This window comes from Phacochoerus africanus, chromosome 9 (genome assembly GCF_016906955.1).
Source record: "Phacochoerus africanus isolate WHEZ1 chromosome 9, ROS_Pafr_v1, whole genome shotgun sequence".
NCBI lineage: Eukaryota > Metazoa > Chordata > Mammalia > Artiodactyla > Suidae > Phacochoerus > Phacochoerus africanus.
Genome location: NC_062552.1, coordinates 53,266,337 through 53,277,322, shown reverse-complemented (window position 1 = coordinate 53,277,322; position 10,986 = coordinate 53,266,337).

Here is a 10,986-nt window from a genome sequence, read left to right as displayed (position 1 = left end):
TGGAAAATAATTCATCTTTATGAGTAAGAGATTACAAATAAGTAGATGCCATTTTGCCTCTTGATGCCCAAGGCTGGGTAAGCCTCCAGGGAAGTAAGTACTCTTAACGTGTTGTTGGTTAGAATGTACATGGCCCCACCTTTCCAGAGAGAAGATTTGGCAGTATGGATCAAAAGCCTTAAAAACATTTGCACTCTTTTTTTCTTTTTAAATGGCTGCACCGGTGGCATATGGAAGTTCCCAGCCCAGGGACTGAATCCAGGCTTGAGCTGCAGCTGTGACCCAAGCCACAGCTCAGCAATGCTGGATCCTTTAGCCCACTTCTCAGGGCCGGGGATCAAACCTGAACCTCTGCAGCAACCCGAATTGCTGCTCAGATTCTTTACTCACTGCACCATGGGGGGAACACCTACACTCTTTAACCTAAGAGTCCTCTTCTAGGACCCTAAGGGAAAAAAATCTCAAATATGGTGGAAAAAGTTATTTGTATATAAAATGTCCACCACAAAATGTTTTATATTAGCCCCCCAAAATTGTAAAGCCCTAATGATTAGGAGAACAGTTAAGGAAACTGTGATATGTACACTCTATAAAATATAATGTAGCCTTTAAAATATCAGGGAGAGACAATGATAATTTGGAAAAAAGACTTCCAATATGATATTAAGTAAAATAAACTGAATACTCATTATATATAGACTACGATGTCTACTATTTTAATGGAGGCACATAAAATCTAGAAAGAAATAATAAGTATCAGTAAATACATTATTAATAGTAGCTACTATGTATTAAACACTTGCCCTGTGTTTTTTCTGTGCTAAGCAGTTTATATACTTTCTTCTCTGGGTAGGCGCTGCTATTATTCCCATTTTACAGATGAGGATACAGAGGCTCAGAGACAGTATTTTGTACAAGGTCATGTGGCTGGTAAGTTGTTGAGATGGGATTTGAACCTTAGTGTGTGTGGTGGCCGTGAGACTGCGCCTTGCAGATACCCAAGGAAGGGAGGCATAACTGGCCAGGGGGTTTGGCTGCACTCTGAAAGCCACTGTCAGCTTTGCCTGGAGGTTGTGCTTCCTGTGGGCATCTCTCATCAACGACAAAGTGTAGCAGGGACACTAGGGCAGATTCATTTCTGACTGACACCAAACTACTCCGACGCCAGATTTTGGCTGGAGGACTCCTTGAAGGTCTTTCCAAACCTTTCTTAGAATACGTGGCAGTCTAGGATGATTGCTCCAAACCTTCCTTCCTTTTCTCCTTTGCTCAGGGTCAGACTTGCATCATGGTGCGACAGCTCTCTCAGCCTTTCCTTTCTTCCTCTCCTTTTTATCTTACACAAGTGTCTCTCCTAATAAAATTACTGCATATCTAATTCCATTTGGTGCCTGTTTCTTGGAGCACCTTAGTAGTCTGTTGGACTACTAAATCCTGGCTTGCCTCTTGGCACAGAACTGCCATTATATTATTTTTTTGTATAATTTTACTGATACATAAGGCATGTAACACGTAATTCACTTGTTTAAAATGTATAATTCAATAGTGTTCAATATAGTTATGAAAATGAGCTGTGATCACCACAATCAATTTTAGACAGTCATTTTCATCACCTCAAAAAGAAACTCTGCATCTGTCAGCTATCACCACCCACATTCTCTCATTTCTACAAGCTCTAAGGCACTACTAATCTATTTTCTGTCTCTACTGAGTTTCCTGTTTGGACATTTCCTATAAGGGAAATTGTATGATATGTGGTCTTTCATGACTGGCTTTGTTCTTAGCCAGTGTTTTCAGGGTTCATACAGGTTGTAGCATATGTCAGTACTTCATTTCTTCTTAGGGCTGAATAATATTTCATTGCAGGGACAATTCATATTTTGTTTATCCATTTATCAATTGATTTGTTTCCCACTTCGTTTGGGTTGATTTCACCCTTTGGCCATTATAAATAATGTTGTTAAAATATTTGTATACATATATATATTTCATCTCTCTTGGGTATATACCTAGGAGTGGGATTTCTGGGTCAAATGATAACTCTGTGGTTAACACTTGCTGGGGTTTAACTTTCTGAGGAATTGCCAAATTGTTTCCCAAAGTGGCTGTACCATTTAATATTCCTACTAGCATTGTATAAAGGCTCTGATTTCTCCACATCCCTGTCAATACTTGTTATCATATGATTTTTAAATTATAGGCGTACTAGTAGGTATGAAACGGTATCTGTCTCATTGTTTTTGTTTTTGTTTTTTTTTTAGGGATGCACCCCTGGTATATGGATGTTCTTAGGCTAGGGGTTGAATGGGCGCTGCAGCTGCCAGCCTTGCCACAGCCACAGCAATGCCAGATATGAACCACGTCTGCAACTGGCACCACAGCTCACGGCAACACCAGATCCTTAACCCACTGAGTGGAGCCAGGGATCAAACCTGTATCCTCATGGATCCTAGTTGGGTTTGTTACTGCTAAGCCACAATGGGAACTCCTCATTGTAGTTTCAATTTGCGTTTCCCTGATGAACAATTATGTCAGGTACCTTTTTCATGTATTTATTGGCCATTTATATATCTTTCGAAAAATGTCTGTTCACATACTTTCAGTTGGGTTATTTGTAAGATTTCTTTATACATTATAATGGAGACTAGTCCATTATCAAATAAATGATTTGCAAATATTTTCCCCATACTATAGGTTGTCTTTTCACTTTCTTTTTCTCTCTTTATGGCTGCACCTACTGCATATGGAAGTTCCCAGGCTAAGGGTCAAAATGGAGCTGCAGCTGCAGGCCTGCACCACAGCCACAGCAACACCACAGGTTGCAGCAATACCAGATCCTTAACCCACTGAGCAAGGCCAGGGATTGAACCCGAATCCTCATGGAGACTATGTCAGGTTCTTAACCTGCTGAGCCACAATGGGAACTCCTGTCTTTTCACTTTAATGATGTCCCATGAAGCACTTTTTAATTTTGATAAAATATGATTTACCTATGTTTTCTTTTATTGCCTATACTTTTGGTGTCATATTTAAGAATCCATTGCCAACACTAAGTTTAAACCATCCTTGCGGAGTTCCCGTCGTGGTGCAGTGGTTAACGAATCCGACTAGGAACCATGAGGTTGCGGGTTCGGTCCCTGCCCTTGCTCAGTGGGTTAACGATCCGGCATTGCCGTGAGCTGTGGTGTAGGTTGCAGACACGGCTCGGATCCCGAGTTGCTGTGGCTCTGGCATAGGCCGGTGGCTACAGCTCCGATTCAACCCCTAGCCTGGGAACCTCCATATGCCTCGGGAGCGGCCCAAGAAATAGCAACAACAACAACAACAATGACAAAAAAGACAAAAAAAAAAAAAAACCATCCTTGCATTCCTGGGATAAAGCCCATTTTGTCATGATGTAAAATTTTTTTATATGCTACTTGATTCAGTAACATACAGTGTCAGTAGACAACCAATAAATACATTGTCTCAGCCTAAAAACTACTTTCTCCCCTCTTGCTATCATTCTCTCCTTCCTTTTTCTTCACATTTGGGCTTCTCCAAAGGGTAGCAGTTAAACTACTGATTTTCAGACTATGGCATATGTACACAAAGACTTTGGAAGGGATACATGGCCATGAACAATTTTAAGAGTATCAGTTTCCAGGATTTCCCGTTGTTGTTCTGTGGAAATGAAACTGACTAGTATCCATGAGAATATGAGTTCAATCCCTGGCCTTGCTCAGTGGGTTAAGGATCTGGCGTTGCTGTGAGCTGTGGTATAGGTTGCAGGCGTGGCTCAGATCTGGTGTTGCAGTGGCTCTGGTGTAAGACGGCGGCAACAGCTCCGACTAGACCCCTAGCCTGGGAACCTCCATATGCAAAGAGTGCAGCCCTAAAAAGACAAAAAGACCAAAAAAAAAAAAAAAAGAGTATCAGTTCCCAAATGCCCAGATGCCCAACATAATATTTAATCTTTCTCAGAGCTTCCGTACCTGGAAATAAGCCAGCAGTTGAAAGTTTCTGCATGTTATCTTTTCACAATAGCCTTTTTTTCTCTTTATTGAAAAAGTAAAACTATACCTCTCACTCATCCTGAATATTCCATTGCTCTGTAAGATTTCATTGCTTTGGAATTATAAAACCTCCAGTGGGCTAAATGAAAGGACAATCTGAAGTACTGGTATCAATGTTGAGAGAGCGAATGACATTAATGAATAGGTAAGAAAATATATTGTAAGCTGAGTGGTTTCCAATTCTTTGCTTTCAAAAAAATTGAAGGAAAATCTAATCAAGCATTAGCTGATACATGATGAAAATGATTTTTCATGGTATGTTACTATGTAATTTTTATATACATTTCGGAAAGAGTTCAAAGAATTGAGTGACACTGCTATAACAAAGCAGCCTCCATTTCCACCTACTTAAGTAAGTAAACAATGTTGCAAAGTGCTTACATTTAGGAAATGAAAAGCAGAAAGACAATTGACACTAATTCCTGTTGCACTTGAGAATATGTCATTTTCATCCATGGATGCATGAATTAACTTCTTAAAAAGGAAAAGGAAAAGCCCCAACCACCTTATCAAGAAATGTACTTCCATTTTACTTTTTTTTTTAAAGAACTATTTAATCAAAATTTGCAGTATATTATATCATTCTGCTTACAGGTGACTAAAAATTGTATTGATAAATTAATGCAGAAGAAAAAAAGAGGTTATTGAAAAAGTAAAATTATATCTCTCACTCATCCTGAATATTCCATTGCGCTGTAAGATTTCATTGCTTTGGAATTATAAAACCTCCAGTGGGCTAAACGAAAGGACTACTATATGACCCAGATAAGAATATACAATGGTAAAAAGACAGTCTCTTCAATAAGTGGTGCTGGGAAAACTGGTCAGCTACATGTAAAAGAGGGAAATTAGAACATTTGCTAACACCATACACAAAAATTAACTCAAAAGGGATTAAAGACTTAAATGTACGGCAAGATACTGTGAAACTCCTAGAGGTAAACAGGCAGAACACTCAGCAATAAACTGCAGCAATATCTGTTTTGATCTGCCTCCTAGAGTAACAAAAATAAAAACAAAAATAAATAAAAGGGATCTAATTAAATAAGAGAAGCAGCAACGGAACCCATTAAAAAACTGAAAATACAACCCATAGAATGGGAAAAAATCTTTGCAAACAAAGCAACTGACAAGGGATTAATCTCCAAAATATACAAACCTCTCATGCAGCTTTTTATCAAAAAACAAACAATACGATCACAACATCGTCAGAAGATCCAAACAGACATTTCTTCAGAGACAGACATTTGGCCAAAAAGCACATAAAAAGTTGCCCAACATCGCTAATTATTAGATAAAAGCAAATCAAAACTACAATGAAGTATCACCTCACTCAAGTCAGAATGGCCATCATCAAAAAGTCTACAAATAATAAATGCTGGAGAGGGTGTGGAGAAAAGAGAACCCTTCAACACTGTTGGTGAGAATGTAAATTGGTGCAACCACTATGGAAAACAATATGGAGGCCTCTCAAAAAATTAAATATAGGACTACTATAAGACCCAGCAATCCCACTCCTGGCAGACATGTGGAGAAAACCATAATTTGAAAAGGTAAAAGCACCCCAATGTTCATAGCAGCGCTATTCACTGTTTTTTTTTGGGTTTTGTTTGTCTTTTTAGGGCTGCACCCATGGCATATGGAGGTTTCCAGGCTAGGGGTCGAATCAGAGCTGTAGCTGCTGGCCTACACCAGAGCCACAGCAACACAGGATCCGAGTCTCATCTGTGACCTACAACACAGCTCACAGATCCTTAACTCACTGAGTGAGGTCAGGGATCGAACCCATGTCATCATGGATGCCAGTTGGGTTTGTTAACCACTGAGCCAAGATGGGAACTCCCATAGCAGTGCTATTTATAATAGCCATGACATGGAATCAACCTAACAGAGGAATGAATAAAGAAGGTGTGGTACATATACACAATGGAATATTACTTAGCCATAAAAAGCATGAAATAATGCCATTTGCAGCAACATGGAGGGATCTAGAGATTATCATACTAAGTGAAGTCAGACAGAGGAAGACAAATATCACTGATGTCACTTATATGGAGAATCTAATAAAAATGATACAAAAGAATACACACACACACACACATGGTGTGTATATATATATTTGCTTTTTAGAGCTGCACCTGCAGCACATGGGAGTCCCTAGGCTAGGGGTCAAATCAGAGCTGCAGCTGCCGGCCTACACCACAGCCACAGCAACTCTGGATCCGAGTTGCGTCTGCTACCTACACCACACCTCATGGCAATGCTGGATCCTCAACCCACTGAACGAGGCCAGGGAGTGAACCTGCGTCCTCATGGATACTGGTCAGGTTCATTACCTGTGAGCCACGATGGGAACTCCCTATTTATAAAACAGAAACAAACACAGATTTCAAAATCAAACTCATGGTTACCAAAGGGGAAACTGTGAGGCAGGAGGAATAAATTGGGAGGATGGCATTAGCACATACACAGTACTAAATATAAAATAGATAACAAGGAACTACTGTATAGCACAGGCGGTCAACTTCTGTAATAACCTACATGGGAAAAAAGAATGGATATGTGTGTATGTATAACACATTCATTTTGCTGTACACATGAAACTAACACAACATTGTAAATCAACTACACTCCAATAAAATTTAAAAAGAGGTTATTATTTAGAAATTTACAATTGTAAGAAAATAAGAAAACATTTAAATCTCAGGTCATAGACCTGCATTTTTTGTAGAGAAATAGAGATGATCAATAAAAGACTTTCCAAGCATAGAGAAATAATACATTAGGAAAAAATTCCTCTGAAAAGTGAAATGGAAATACAAGCTCAGGAGGAAAAAGAACAGTGTAAAATTTCTGATGTTTTAGAAGAGTTCTTGCATTTTTAAAGATAGCTGAGGAAGGATAACAAATTGCCAGAGTATTTAAGACTCCACTGAATACATTTAAAAAGGGCTATAAAATAGTTTTATTTGAGTGGGAAATATTTATAATAGGCCACAAAGAATATCTTTTGCAACCATTTACACTTTAAAAATAATAGCTTTATTAAGATAATTAACATACTATAGGGTTTACCCTTTTAAAGTTTACAGTTTAGCAGTTCCCGTCATGGCTCAGTGGTTGACGAATCCAACTAGGAACCATGAGGTTGCAGGTTCGATCCCTGGCCTTGCTCAGTGGGTTAAAGATCCGGTGTTGCCATGAGCTGTGGTGTGGGTTGCAGATGTGGCTCGGATCTGACATTGCTGTGGCTGTGGTGTAGGCCAGCGGCTACAGCTCTGATTCGACCCCTAGCCTGGGAACCTCCATATGCCGCGGGAGCGGCCCAAGAAATGGCAAAAAGATAAAAAAATAAGTAAACAAAGTTTACAATTTAGTATTTTTAGTATATTTAAGAATTGTCCATCCAGCACCACTAATTCCAGAACACTTTCATCACCCAGTCCTTCAGTGCCCAATAACCACTAATCTACTTTTTGTCTCCATGCATTTGCCTATTCTGGATATTTCACGTAAATGGAATCCTATACTACATGACCTTTGGTGTTCGGATCTTTTCATTGAACATAATGTTTTCAGGGTTCATCCACATTGTACAGTGTATTCTTTTAATACCTGAATAGTATTCCAATATAGGAATATACCATATTTTGTTTATCCATTCATCAATTGATAGATACCTGTGTTGTTTCCACTTTTTGGCTACAATGAATAATGTTGCTATTAATAGTCATGTACAGGGTTTTGTATGGACATAACATTTTCATTTCTCTTGGGCATATTTCTCTTGGGATTGAAATTGCTGGGTAATATGGAAATTCTATGATTAACCTTTTGAGAAACTGCCAAACTCCTCCAAAGTGGCTGCACCATTTTTGCCTTCTTATCATCAGTGTATGTGGGTTCCAGTTTCTCCATGTCCTCATCAGCACTTGTTTAATCTATCTTTTGGAGTGCAGCCATCCTAGAGGATATAAAGTGGTATCTCAACGTGGTTTTGATTGGCACTTCCCAGGCGACTCATCATGTGCACACACTGGCATTTGTATATCTTCTTTGGAGAAATGGCTATTCCGATCCACTGTCCACTGTGATGGTTAATTTTATGTGTTAACTTGGCTGGGCCACCATGTCCAGACATTTGGTCAAACATTATACTGAATGTTTCTGGGAGGGTGTGTTTTGGATGAGGTTGATATTTATATTGGTGGACTTTGAGTAAATCAGATTGCTCTCTAAAATGTGATGGACTTCTAATCCGTCAAAGGCTGACCGCCCCCCCACCCCCAATCAAGAGGGAATTCCTTCAGCAGACAAGCTTGACTTAAACTGCAACTTTGGCTCTTCCCTGGGCTCCAGCCTGCTGGACCCCCCTGAGACTCCGTATTTGCCAGGTTCAGTTTCTCTGGGGAAGCATGACTAATACACCTATTTTAAACATTTTGTTTTAAATGGCTGTCCTGTAGCATATGGAAGTTCCTGGGCCAGGGATTGAGTCTGAGCCGCAGTTGTGACCCCAGCTATAGCAATGCCAGATCCTTTAACCCACTGCGCAGAGCCAGGGATCGAACCCACCCCTCTGCGATGACCCAAGCCACTGCAGTCTGGTTCTTAATCCACTGTGCCACAGCAGTAACTCCCATCTATTTTATAAATTAGGTTATTTGTCTGTTTTGGAGGGATTCCAGATAATTTTTATTTTTTCTTATTTGTATTTTCTAAAGTTTCTCCATAAACATATATGTGTGTGTGTTTATACACACACACACATATGTACTTTTAAAAAATTATTGAAATATAGTTGACAAACAATATTATATAAGTTTCAGGGGTACTACATAGTGATTCAACCTTTGAATACACTACTGCTGTGATCACCACTATAAGTCAGTCTAGTAACCATCTGTCCCCATACAAAGTTATTACAATATGATTGACCATATTCCTTATGCTGTATATTAAATCCTTGTGTCTTATTTATGTTAGAACTGGAGGTTTGTATCTCTTAACCCACTTCAGCTATTTCACCCACACCCACCCCGCCCTTCTGCAACTACCTGTTTGTCTTCTTTATCTATGAATCTGTTTTCATTTTGTTTCGTCTTCTTGTTTTAGACTCCATATAAAAGATCATAGGATGTTTGTCTTTCTGTCTGACTTATTTCACTCAGCATAATACCCCTAGAGCCATCCATGTTGTCATAAATGGCAAGATTTCAAATTTTTATGGCTGAGTAAATACTTCGTTCTATATATAAACCTTCCAATCCATGAGCACAGTACATCTCCCATCTGTTTGTATCATCTTCAATTTATTTATTGTTAGTTATTAAGAGTTCTTTGTAAATTCTGGATACAAATTCTTTATTAGCACTTGTATGGGGTTGCATATGGAGTTCCTGGGCCAGGAATCAGATCCGTGCTGCAGTTGCAACCTATACCACAGCTGAAGCGATACGGGATTCTTAACCCACTGGGCTGGGCCAGGGATTGAACCTGGGTCCCAGGGCTCCAGAAATGCCACCAATCCTGTTGTGCTACAACAGGAACTCCATCTTGACGGTGTCCTTTGAAACATTAAAGTTTTGAATTTCGATGCAGCCAATTTATTAATTTTTTCTTCTTAGCTCTTGTTTCTGGTATCATATCTGAGAAACCATTGCCTAATCCAAGGTTATCTAAACTCTTTTTTGCTTTTTTTAGTGCCACACCTGAGGCATATGGAAATTCCAAGGCTAGGGGTTGAATTGGAGCTGCAGATACCAGCCTATGCTCTCTATAGCAACACCAGATCCGAGCCACATCTGCAACCTGCACCAACAGCTCACAGCAATGCCAGATCCTTAACCCACTGAGCGAGGTCAGGGATAGAAACCGCATCCTTACGGATACTAGTTGGATTCATTTCTGCTACATCACAACAGGAAATCCCAGTCATTTAAACTTTTGATAAAAAATTGTTTAGATAACAGAAATATTACAAGGGAGTTTACAAGCAAAAAGCTTTGTTTATGGACCTCTGATTCATAAACAAGAAGATGACTATTTTTCCTTAAAGAAGCAGGTTTTCTTTTTTTTTTTTCATTTAACTGTACAAATCACAAACAGGTACAGTTGATGTCCAAATATTGACCTAAATTTCCATATACCAGAATTGTTGTACCACAATAACAACATATTCCTACATAAAACCAGGAATTGTGTGAGCTGCTTATCTTGTTCCCTAATATCATTTAAAAATAACTTCACTGAATTATAATTATATACTATAAAAATTCACTTGTTTTAAGTGCACAATTCAGTGACTTTTAGTGAATTCCTCTAATTGTGCAACAATCACTACAATCCAGTTCCTAATGCCACCCTTAAAAAAAAAACTATAGTAGGAGTTCCTGCTGTGGTACAGTGGGTTAAGGATCTGGCATTGCTCCAGCTGTGGTGTAGGTCTCAGCTGTGGTCCTGGCCCGGGAACTTCCATATGCCACAGATGTGGCCAAAACAGAAAAAAAAATTGTAGTAAACCTAATGCCTTTTTTTAAAAAAAGTAATATTGCTAAAATGTTTCAACATGGCACATATGCAATAAGGCCTTGAGGAAAAGAATAAAAGGAAAAACATTTTTAAAGATACAGTTTCGCATTCTCCCCCCTCCAGCCATAACTTTTATGATCCATACAGCTTCCCTTAATTTCCATTTATGGGGTGAAAGTCAGCAGCCAGCCATTTGTCTAAGCACTTGTTGAGCAGTCAGGTTCAATGAGTGGTTGCCCCTGTGGACTTTGCTCGTCTTTCTGCAAGGAGGGACTTTGTGACCTTCCTTGACAGTCTATCCTTTCAATACCTTCAAGCTTCAAAAGCTAAAGCTATATTTTTTAAAAAGTGCCAATTCATTTTTCTTTCCACTATTTCCACTTTTCATTGCCTTTTATTA